The sequence below is a fragment of the Cibotium barometz genome, chromosome 20 (genome assembly GCF_041138505.1).
Source record: "Cibotium barometz isolate CiBa-2024 chromosome 20, ASM4113850v1, whole genome shotgun sequence".
Lineage (NCBI taxonomy): Eukaryota > Viridiplantae > Streptophyta > Polypodiopsida > Cyatheales > Cibotiaceae > Cibotium > Cibotium barometz.
The window spans coordinates 18706075-18715482 of NC_141065.1; positions in this window are offsets into that span (position 1 = coordinate 18706075).

Genomic DNA, 9408 nt, shown 5'->3' on the forward strand with positions numbered 1-9408 from the left:
TAGTGTAAATAGTTACTTGGCAAGGCTAATTAAACAATTGAGGGGGATACAAGTTTTTTTACATACTTAAGTAGATGTGTTTTTTAAAGATAAACATGGGCAATGATTCTTTCTATTTTGATGTTTACCTTGGGTAGCCTAACACCCTTGCACAAAAGCAAGCAAAGATGTGCAGCCATGTGTTTTTGCAGATAAACATGAGCAATGATTCTTTCTGTTTTGATGTTTTGGTGGTTCTAGGTGTTTCTCTTCTTTAGTCAATATTAAGGATGTTCTAATTTCAGTAGGTTAATGTGTACATGAAGCATGAGGTTGTTTTTGACATGGCACGACCATGGTTTACTGTGTTTAGTTCAAGGCCTTACTATTTCCTTAGGATTAACATTAAACACATCAATCATTCACTTGAGAGAAGATAGAAAGAGGTATTTGATACAGCTTGATCAAAGAGTATGCATAAAGCATGATGCATAGAGTTTACATTGTGCAGAGAGGATGAGAAACAATAGATGCTTGACCTTTGCACAAGGTTAGGATAAGCTCCTACTTGGCAACAATATCGTGCGTGATCTTGAGCACGCTAAGGCAGTGAAGGTGAAGACAATCGGGCATGCACACATAGTAAGAAGCAACGAGTGATGAAGAAAACTCAAAGGGAAAATAAGACAAACAGGAAAAAATCATGGGTGGTCACTTTTAAGGCTAGGTCATAAATGGAAGAAGATTGGTGGTGCCATGTGGTACATCTCTATTGCGCATTAAAGTTTACACCGTGATCTCATCATACAAATCACATCCATTATCATGTATCATAGTTGGGCTTCTCTAGACCCATCCATGGCTGTTATTATACAATCATGGGACGTTATTGCTCAACTTTTTGGCTGACTTGATCCTAGGATGACCTAACATGCTGTGCATGATAACACAAAGTGATTGGCTTTAAGATGGTGAGTATAAAGGAAGTTTTTATTAGAGTCTCCTTATCTTAAATTTTTGGTTCTCAATACCATTAATTAGCAATATAAATAATTTAGTCCATTAGTCCTCCTGAGGGGTGTTCCTAGTGATTTGACTGCTTCTTGAGAAGTGTAATAGCTATGGGCAACATCTTGTCTTGAGCACATAGATTATGCTCAAGCATACCTTGAGGTTTTCCTTGACATGGATGGGTTTTGTTGTTGTAGACCTTATAGGTCCTATGTAGAGCATAAGAGTTCCTATTCTATCCATTTGTCAAGATTTCCATTGACTCATCGACAGGTTCTTATGGAAATAACCCGTACTTTGAATTGTGTTCTTGTGTTACTGCTATCCTTTCCTTGCCCTAGGAGTTAGGCATCTGTTGGGATTTCCTGTTTTACTCCATGTCATGGGACTATAAGTGTGATTTTTACCTAAAAAGGTTCATGTGGCTTTGATATAGGTTCTTGTGGCTTCTTAGTCATCACAATGTTAGGTACACTTTTAGGCCACCACCATACCATTCAAATATTCCCCTTTCAAAGTTTGTTCTCCTATTCTAGTCTTCATCCTTTTAGTTTTTTTGGAATTCATCTTTTGATGTTCCCTTGATAGTATCCTTGAGCTTAAAGGCTTATTATTGCTATCCACTGCCTTCTGTAGTGCTGGTTGACAACATTTGTCCTTTTTATTGAGCCCTTTTCCTAGTTTGGCTATCGTGGTAGAAACTTCCCCTTAGAGTAGTCGTGTCCCTTTCACTTCTCACATTGTGTCAAAATCCCATTTGGTTTTTTCCTTCATAGGACCCGTGACTCCTTGAGAGTTCTTTTGTACCCACTGTTTTTTCCTTGGGATACTTAAAACCTTGCCATGTTCATGTGGAGTGGATTTCTCTTTAGGCTACTTCTCTTTGTCTAGTGTTTTGGGGCTTCCCTTTTCATCTGTTTGAAGTGTAGGTAGCATGAGTACTGAACTTGTAACCTCTTTTTAGCATTCTAAGATTGATTTCTACTTTTTGTCTCCCCACAGTGGCATGGTTACCCCTCATGCTTGAGTTGTGATGTCCTATTAGCCCAGCTGATGGTGCATCTAGCTATACTAATCCAACCTCTTCCTAGAAACATTTCTTCCTCCATTATACTTTTAGGCATAACATATACATTCCATAATAGGGGATTATTTCTAATTGACACATATACCTTTAAAACTCTAATAGAATTGACTATCCTTGAGTGTACCCTAAATTTTGGCCTTTGTTGGCTCTAGCTGAGGTTGTCCCATTTTTACCCATGTTTCATACATGAGAGTAGACTGTGGCTAGCTCCCATGTCAATTAATGCAATGCAGGGTGTGTGATTACCTAATAGAGACATGCTTACCCTTCAACTTGTAGGTTTAATTTTAAGATCCTCATCCTCTATCTCAGGTTAAGAGTAGCCACATTTGTGATTTGGTGTTTTAATTTTTATTTCACTTTGGCCTCCCTAGCCTTGGATTCTTCTTGAGCTTCTCTTTTTAGACTCTGTTTGTTTTCTCATGTTTCTTTTTATGTTGCTAAGCTGGCATATATAGAGTTGGGGGGCCATAATACTTCTTTAGTTTGCTACCATTGATGAAGCCTTCTATATCCACCCCATTGATGGTCTCGATATGTGCATCGACCCTTTTTGAGCCAACTCTATGACTCTAAATGGTCCTAGTCCTTGCAATTTGATTTTTTAAAAAATCTAACTCGATACATCTAAACTAAAGCCCCTTCCTTAAGTTCCTTTGTATTAAGGTTGTTGTCAAACGATTGCTTGCATCTATACTTCTCAACCATCATACCATATATGGCTAACATGTGAGTTTCATCTATACTTCTCAACCATCATTCCATGCATGGCTAACATGATAGTTTCATCTATACTTCTCAACCATCATACCAATCGCTAACATGCAAGTTTCATCTAACTTTTCCAATTCCAGTATTCTTTCAACCAATGCATTTTCACTACATCTCTCCCTCACTGCCACCCTAAGACTTAGCACTAGATACTCCATGGGCATCATTGCCTCCACTCCATAAGCTAGTTTAAAAGGTGTTTGTTGGATGCCTACGTTGCATGAAGTCTGGTATGCTCAGTTAATTTATGTTCCCAGTCACTCTGAATCGCTTCCACAATTTTGGTCATTATGGAGCACAAAATCTTGTTGCTACTCTCTGCTTGACCTTCTCTGCTTGACCATGATCATATGGATAGTATGGTGAAGATTTGTGGCACACCATTAAGAAATATTTCAGAACATTATTCAACTAATTCATTAATGAAGCATGATCCCCTACACTGAGACCACTATTCTAATGGGCAATGAAATCTTGAAATCACATACTTGTATACAAATGTGGCTATTGTACAAGTGTCAACTTTTTGTGTAGCTTGGGCCTCTACCCAAATAATGAAATAATATGTGGGTGGCTACAATGACATATCGAGCTTGGCTTTATTAGAGCTGCCAAGCTAATGGGCCCAACAACATCTATCCCCCACTTTTCAAATGGTTGTTACATAACTATGGGGGCTAGAGGCATTCTATCCTTCTCTCTTAATAACATTGAAACATTGGCATGTATCTCTTTATAAACTCCATAGAGTCTCCAAACATAGTTGTAGGATTTTGCGAGCTATCACTTCGCCAGTGAAATGTCCTCCCATGACTGTAATGTGCTGCCTCTAGAGAATAAAGGGAAATTCATTCTCTCTTACACAACGCCTTAGCACATTGTCCTTACCCATTTTTATAATATTTCCCTACTGTTAATTGATAGGGTGTTGCTAACTTAATGAGTCGTCACATCCTATCCTTGTTTATCTTTTGGAAGTCCATAAGCGAGATACTCTCAAATTTCTTCGCTGCTCCACTAGGGCACCAAGTGTTGCCTTGCTCAATTGCCTACTCGCAAAGCACACAAGATAATCCAACTTGAATTCACTAGGTTGTGCCAATACATAACCAATTGCAAAGTTGGAAGCATCGATGTAAACATGAAAAATCATGTCCCAATTAGGTGGTCTTAAAATAGGTGCATTAGCCGATACTTTTTTCAATTCATCATATGTCTGTTGACACAATTCCTTGGTCCATTCAAAGACTACAAGTAATCAATGTAATGGGCAAGCTACCTAAGCATAAAATATAATGAATCTACGATGATAATACCCTACATGACCCATGAATTGTTGCACTCCTTTGGGTGGTAGTATCCTAGGTTCAAGTGTCTTAATCGCTTCATCATCTTCCTACATCATCACTTGACTCAATTCTTCTCCCTAATTCTTAGAGAACTCTTGATGAATCTCAATAGCCTCAATGTTATCGTAGCCATTATGTATCAGTGGGGTTGTCTTTGCAGTGCCTTATAACATCTAGCCTGGTAGCGTATCTTCATTACCCATTTGTGAACCTTTCATTCAAAGGCATTGTTCATGATGACTTCATCCAATTCATGGCAGCCCAAGCATGAAGAGACAATTAACTCTTGAATAGCTTGCATAAGGGGAGCATAAAGATCAACCAACCTCCGGAGGAAAACACACAACACCATACAATAGCAAGAAAATGCAATATACAGGTTGACCAATGAGCTACAATAATAGGGTATACAAAGAGAAATCACAACACTAAGGGTGCCCCAAATTAGCACCAAGACAGAGGTTTTATTTAACCAAAACAGTCCCCAAGGTATCTCTATTCACTGTTTAGTGTACAACAATAAGTCAATCTTGTACTTTATTTGAATCTTGCAATGCATAAGCAAATATATTTGGTAATAGGTGAGGGCCCTTAAGAGGATGGTTGGGATCCAATCGGGTGTGAAATGTGAATAAGTCAATATTGTACTTTATTTGAATCTTGCAATGCATAAGCAAATATATTTGGTAATAGGTGAGGGCCCTTAAGAGGATGGTTGGGATCCAATCGGGTGTGAAATGTGATCTCTATCTCTCTATTAGAAGCCCTCACTACCACCGAAGTATAGGAAACCACTCTACCACCTCTTTCATCCATTGATTTACAATAATTAGAAACTGGTGATGTGGGCACCTACTCACCACCAAGGAGCATAGAAGGAATTCTTGGTATGCCCACTAGAGAAGGTGAGGAAACAGATGCACTGCAAGGTATGCCTAGCCCTCTGCGCTGACAACAAATATATATGGTGAGACACTACATATGGCTATAGTATACCAATGCCAATGATGCAAACATTAGTTTTGGGTATGCCCACAGCCACTTGGCCCATTACACTAATTTTGGACGCCCAAGGCATGATAGAGAAGCAGCAATAGTGTGCAATTTGCCAGTAGAATTGATCATTATGACTACACCACTAACCATAGGGCCAAATGTGTTGCAAAGGCATGTAGGAAAATAGTTGCCTACCCCTTTACCAATGTAATAGGTTACAATAAAAATCAAGGCAATCACATCTCAAAAGCACGAGGGAGTTAAAATCACCTTGGAAAGAGGAAGATGCACTCTGCTAAAGAGCGGCAATGCTTAGAGAACACAGAGGATTATGATAAAGTATTAACAATGCTTAGAGAACACATAGGATTATGCTTAGAGAACACAAAGGATTATGATAAAACATCAATTATGCTTAGAACAAAGAGGATTATGATAAAAGAGCCATGCATGCCATTGATACACCAGTTCCTTTACATGTTGTTCATGGAAAGTAAATATGTAATCAAAAAGTTAACATAGGGACCGGGCAAAAACACAATCAAATCTTAGCTTAGGCATGCATAAAGCTTTTACACATGAAGCTTAGGCATAAGCTTTATGCACTAAGCTCAAGCATAGAACCTTATGCATAAAGCCTCATGCATAGAGACTTAATGCATAAGGCTCATATATAGAGCCTCATGCATAGAGCCTCATGCAAAGAACCTTAATGCATAAGCCTCATGCATAACCACAAAAAGCAAAGTTTTTAACTATGCATTAAGCTTTAGGCATAAGGTCATGCACAAAGCTTAATGAAGCTTATGCATAAAGTTTTATACATAAGATATATGCACAATGCTTTATGCATAGAGCCTTATGCATTAAAGCTTTATGCATAGAGCTTAATGCATAGACTCTAATGCATAGAGCTCACGCATAGAGCTTAATGTATAAGGCTCATGCATAGAGTCCCAAATGTTGAAGCCTCATGCATAGAGCCATATGCATTAAGCTTTATGCATAGAGTCTCATGCATGAAGCCTCAATATGCATGAAGCCTCATGCATAGAGCTTAATGCATAAGGAGTGGAGGAAATATTTTGGGAGGGAAAAGAAATGTGTCGGCGATACCGCACGGGTTTGAAAAGTTATTTATCCAGCGCTACTATAAGCATTTCTATAAGCGCCGTTGGGCGTCGCTTATAGCGACGTTTAAAGCGACCCTTATAGTGGTGCTTATAGCATCAGTTATATATAAACGATGCCAAAAATGCTTATAGAGGTGCTTATAATGCCTAGAAATGCTTATAGTGGTGCTTATAGCAGCATATTAATGTAAAACGTCATTAAAATGCCGCATATAAGCGCCTCTATTGCTTGCTTTTGTTGTAGTGAACCACTGCCAAAACACCTAGAAAAAGAATTGCTAGGTGCCACATAAGAATGAAGCAACAAATTAACATTGAGCCAATTATTGTATTCAAATTATGCTTACCATTAGGCATGTGCCGTGGAATGTCTAAGTTTGGATTGATGTTGATTACTTGTGCAGAAACACATGTTGTACCACAACTTCTTTTATATTTTGAGAACCAACCTTTCTTTGCCTGAACTGCTTTGTCAAATCTTGCACATCCCTTGCCTTTACTTTAAATGCTCCCTTCATGCTTGGATGCATAAGCACCCAAGAGAAACGCTGATACACATTGGTATTCTAATTCCCTTCCTGATCTTACCTATTGTGCACCTCCATAGAGAAATTTTTTCTTCTCTGTTCCATCATCTATACAAAAGAAACCACCATGGAGAAATAATTTGAAAGAGCCTAAATAATAGAGCAAATGAGAGAATATGTTTACTCCAAAGTTGTGGCCATAACTCCCAACTCTATAGCTAAAATGTCCATTAAACTTACTAGCCCAATGGTTTCTTCTAAAGAAAGAAGAAGCTTGGTTTTTCAAGCTATACAGAAATTCTACACGGATTTTGTCGGTGTGGAAGTTTGTGAAGATATCCCTCCTCATTTTTTGCATTTTTTTAAATTTTGACGTATCTTTGTCACTCAACCTTGTTTTTGTCTGAAAGTGTAGGAGCACACTATTGTGTCTATGTCCATCATCTCGTAAATTTTCATCTCTACTAGATTACTGAGTGAAGAATATTGAGCATTTTTTGTTTCATGCTTAAACACAAGATTTCATGCTAATTAGAGATTCTCTTTAAGGACTTTCTCATTTTTTAATCTCAAACACTAGATTTTGAGAGAGAAGATTCAGTTGACATAGATGTCACTGTCAAACCCTCTCATTGGACCACCCCTTTTTATTACATGGTTTTCTTATAGGGCCCCTTTTTGAGAGTTGAATTTTTCCTAATGTGACCATTAAACCTAGGGAATTCACTCACAATAAAGGGGGACGTCACCTGCATGTATGAACCTCAAGAAAACCCCCTATATATGATGCTTATAAGATGATAAAATTCCCTATTTAAGCTTATAAGGATACATTTAAAAATGACTATGTCACCTCCCTTCCTTATATATATGCTTTTTCTCTAGCATTTACACAACCCCTCTTCTTAGATTAAAGTACGTAACTTTGAACCTTATTGAGCGAACATAAGTACTTCATGCATGCTACCAAGAAATAGATGCTAAGTACTAGGAAATCATCACTATAAATCACACCCCCCCAAGGCCCCCTCCCCCTAACTTAAATTTAAGATTTAGTATTTACCTAAATACATGGCCTCACCCCTACCTTTTAAGCTTATGTCTCATTTCAAAACCCCCCCTCTTGTACACTCACGTGATATTCTAAATTTTCTAAGAGTGAATCCCGGGCCATTAAAGGAGCCCCCACACACATGGCCTAGGGCATGTGCATCTCGATGCCAAAGACCTTAACATAAGGATGCAGAAGTCTCCTACTAACCTAAAATCCGAGAGGTTGAGATGTTGCTTAATGTTTGCCGACAAGATGGCATCCAATTCAAACTATGAGTTTGCAGCAAAGGAGAAGAAACGAAGCTCACACCTCAGAAACCCATTAAATAGAAGATAGCATACTTAAGGGATTATATTAAAAAAGTGCATGGTAGTAGACTACTTGATGAAGAAAAGGTGTAGAACAAGAAATTCTACTTTTGGTATCACTCATCGCTCATAGTGTATGCAAATGCTAAAGGAGGAGGATGTCTAGGAGCAAAGGATGTCTAGGAAGGCTACAAAAAATAGGTCTAAAAGGGTATGCCAAGGCTATTTATTTCCATGTCAAGGTAAATATATGTGTAGAATTCATGACCATGTATGATCATGCACCAAAAGGGGTATGGTAATCCATCCTGATGGCAAGAAAGTGCCACTATTTGTCACATAACAATCAATCACATATGCCTTGTTTTCAAAGGGGAGAAGCCCACTCATTTTAGTAAAAAGGGCATGGATTGCAAGGAGATTTGTCGACCTGACAAAGTCAACAGAAAACACAACATAGTTCACCTTCATTAAATATAAGAAGTTACAGAATCATGCACCAAAAGGGGTATGGTAATCCATCCTGATGGCAAGAAAGTGCCACTATTTGTCACATAACAATCAATCACATATGCCTTGTTTTCAAAGGGGAGAAGCCCACTCATTTTAGTGAAAAGGGCATGGATTGCAAGGAGATTTGTCGACCTGACAAAGTCAACAGAAAACACAACATAGTTCACCTTCATTAAATATAAGAAGTTACAAAAGGCATGCAGAGTAGTCATAATAATGATGATGCAGGTAAAGCCTATTGACAAGTATAGCCATCAGCCGCATCATGAACCTACACAAGTTGTACAGGCTGATAGGGCCTAAAAGAATGATTAGGTCCACAAAGATTTCAGTGACTATATGACAAGAAGCTAGAGAAGGTGTGTAGAGTAGTCTCAATGATGATGCAGGTAAAGCCTACTAACAAGTACAACTGTGTGGACCTGCACAAGTTATACACAGGATGCTAGGTTTATAAAGAATGATTGGGCACAAATGCTCCACAAAGATTTTAGTGACATGGATGGTCATGAATCCTTACTTGATGAGACCAAAATTCTTAGCCATGATATACCACTATTAGGTGAGCCACTTAGGGCACATTTCCTTCAACTCATAGAACACAAGGAGATGCACTTAGGGACCCTTCGCGTGAACCCATAGACCACAAGGGTATGCACCAAGCTATTTCTATAAAGAAA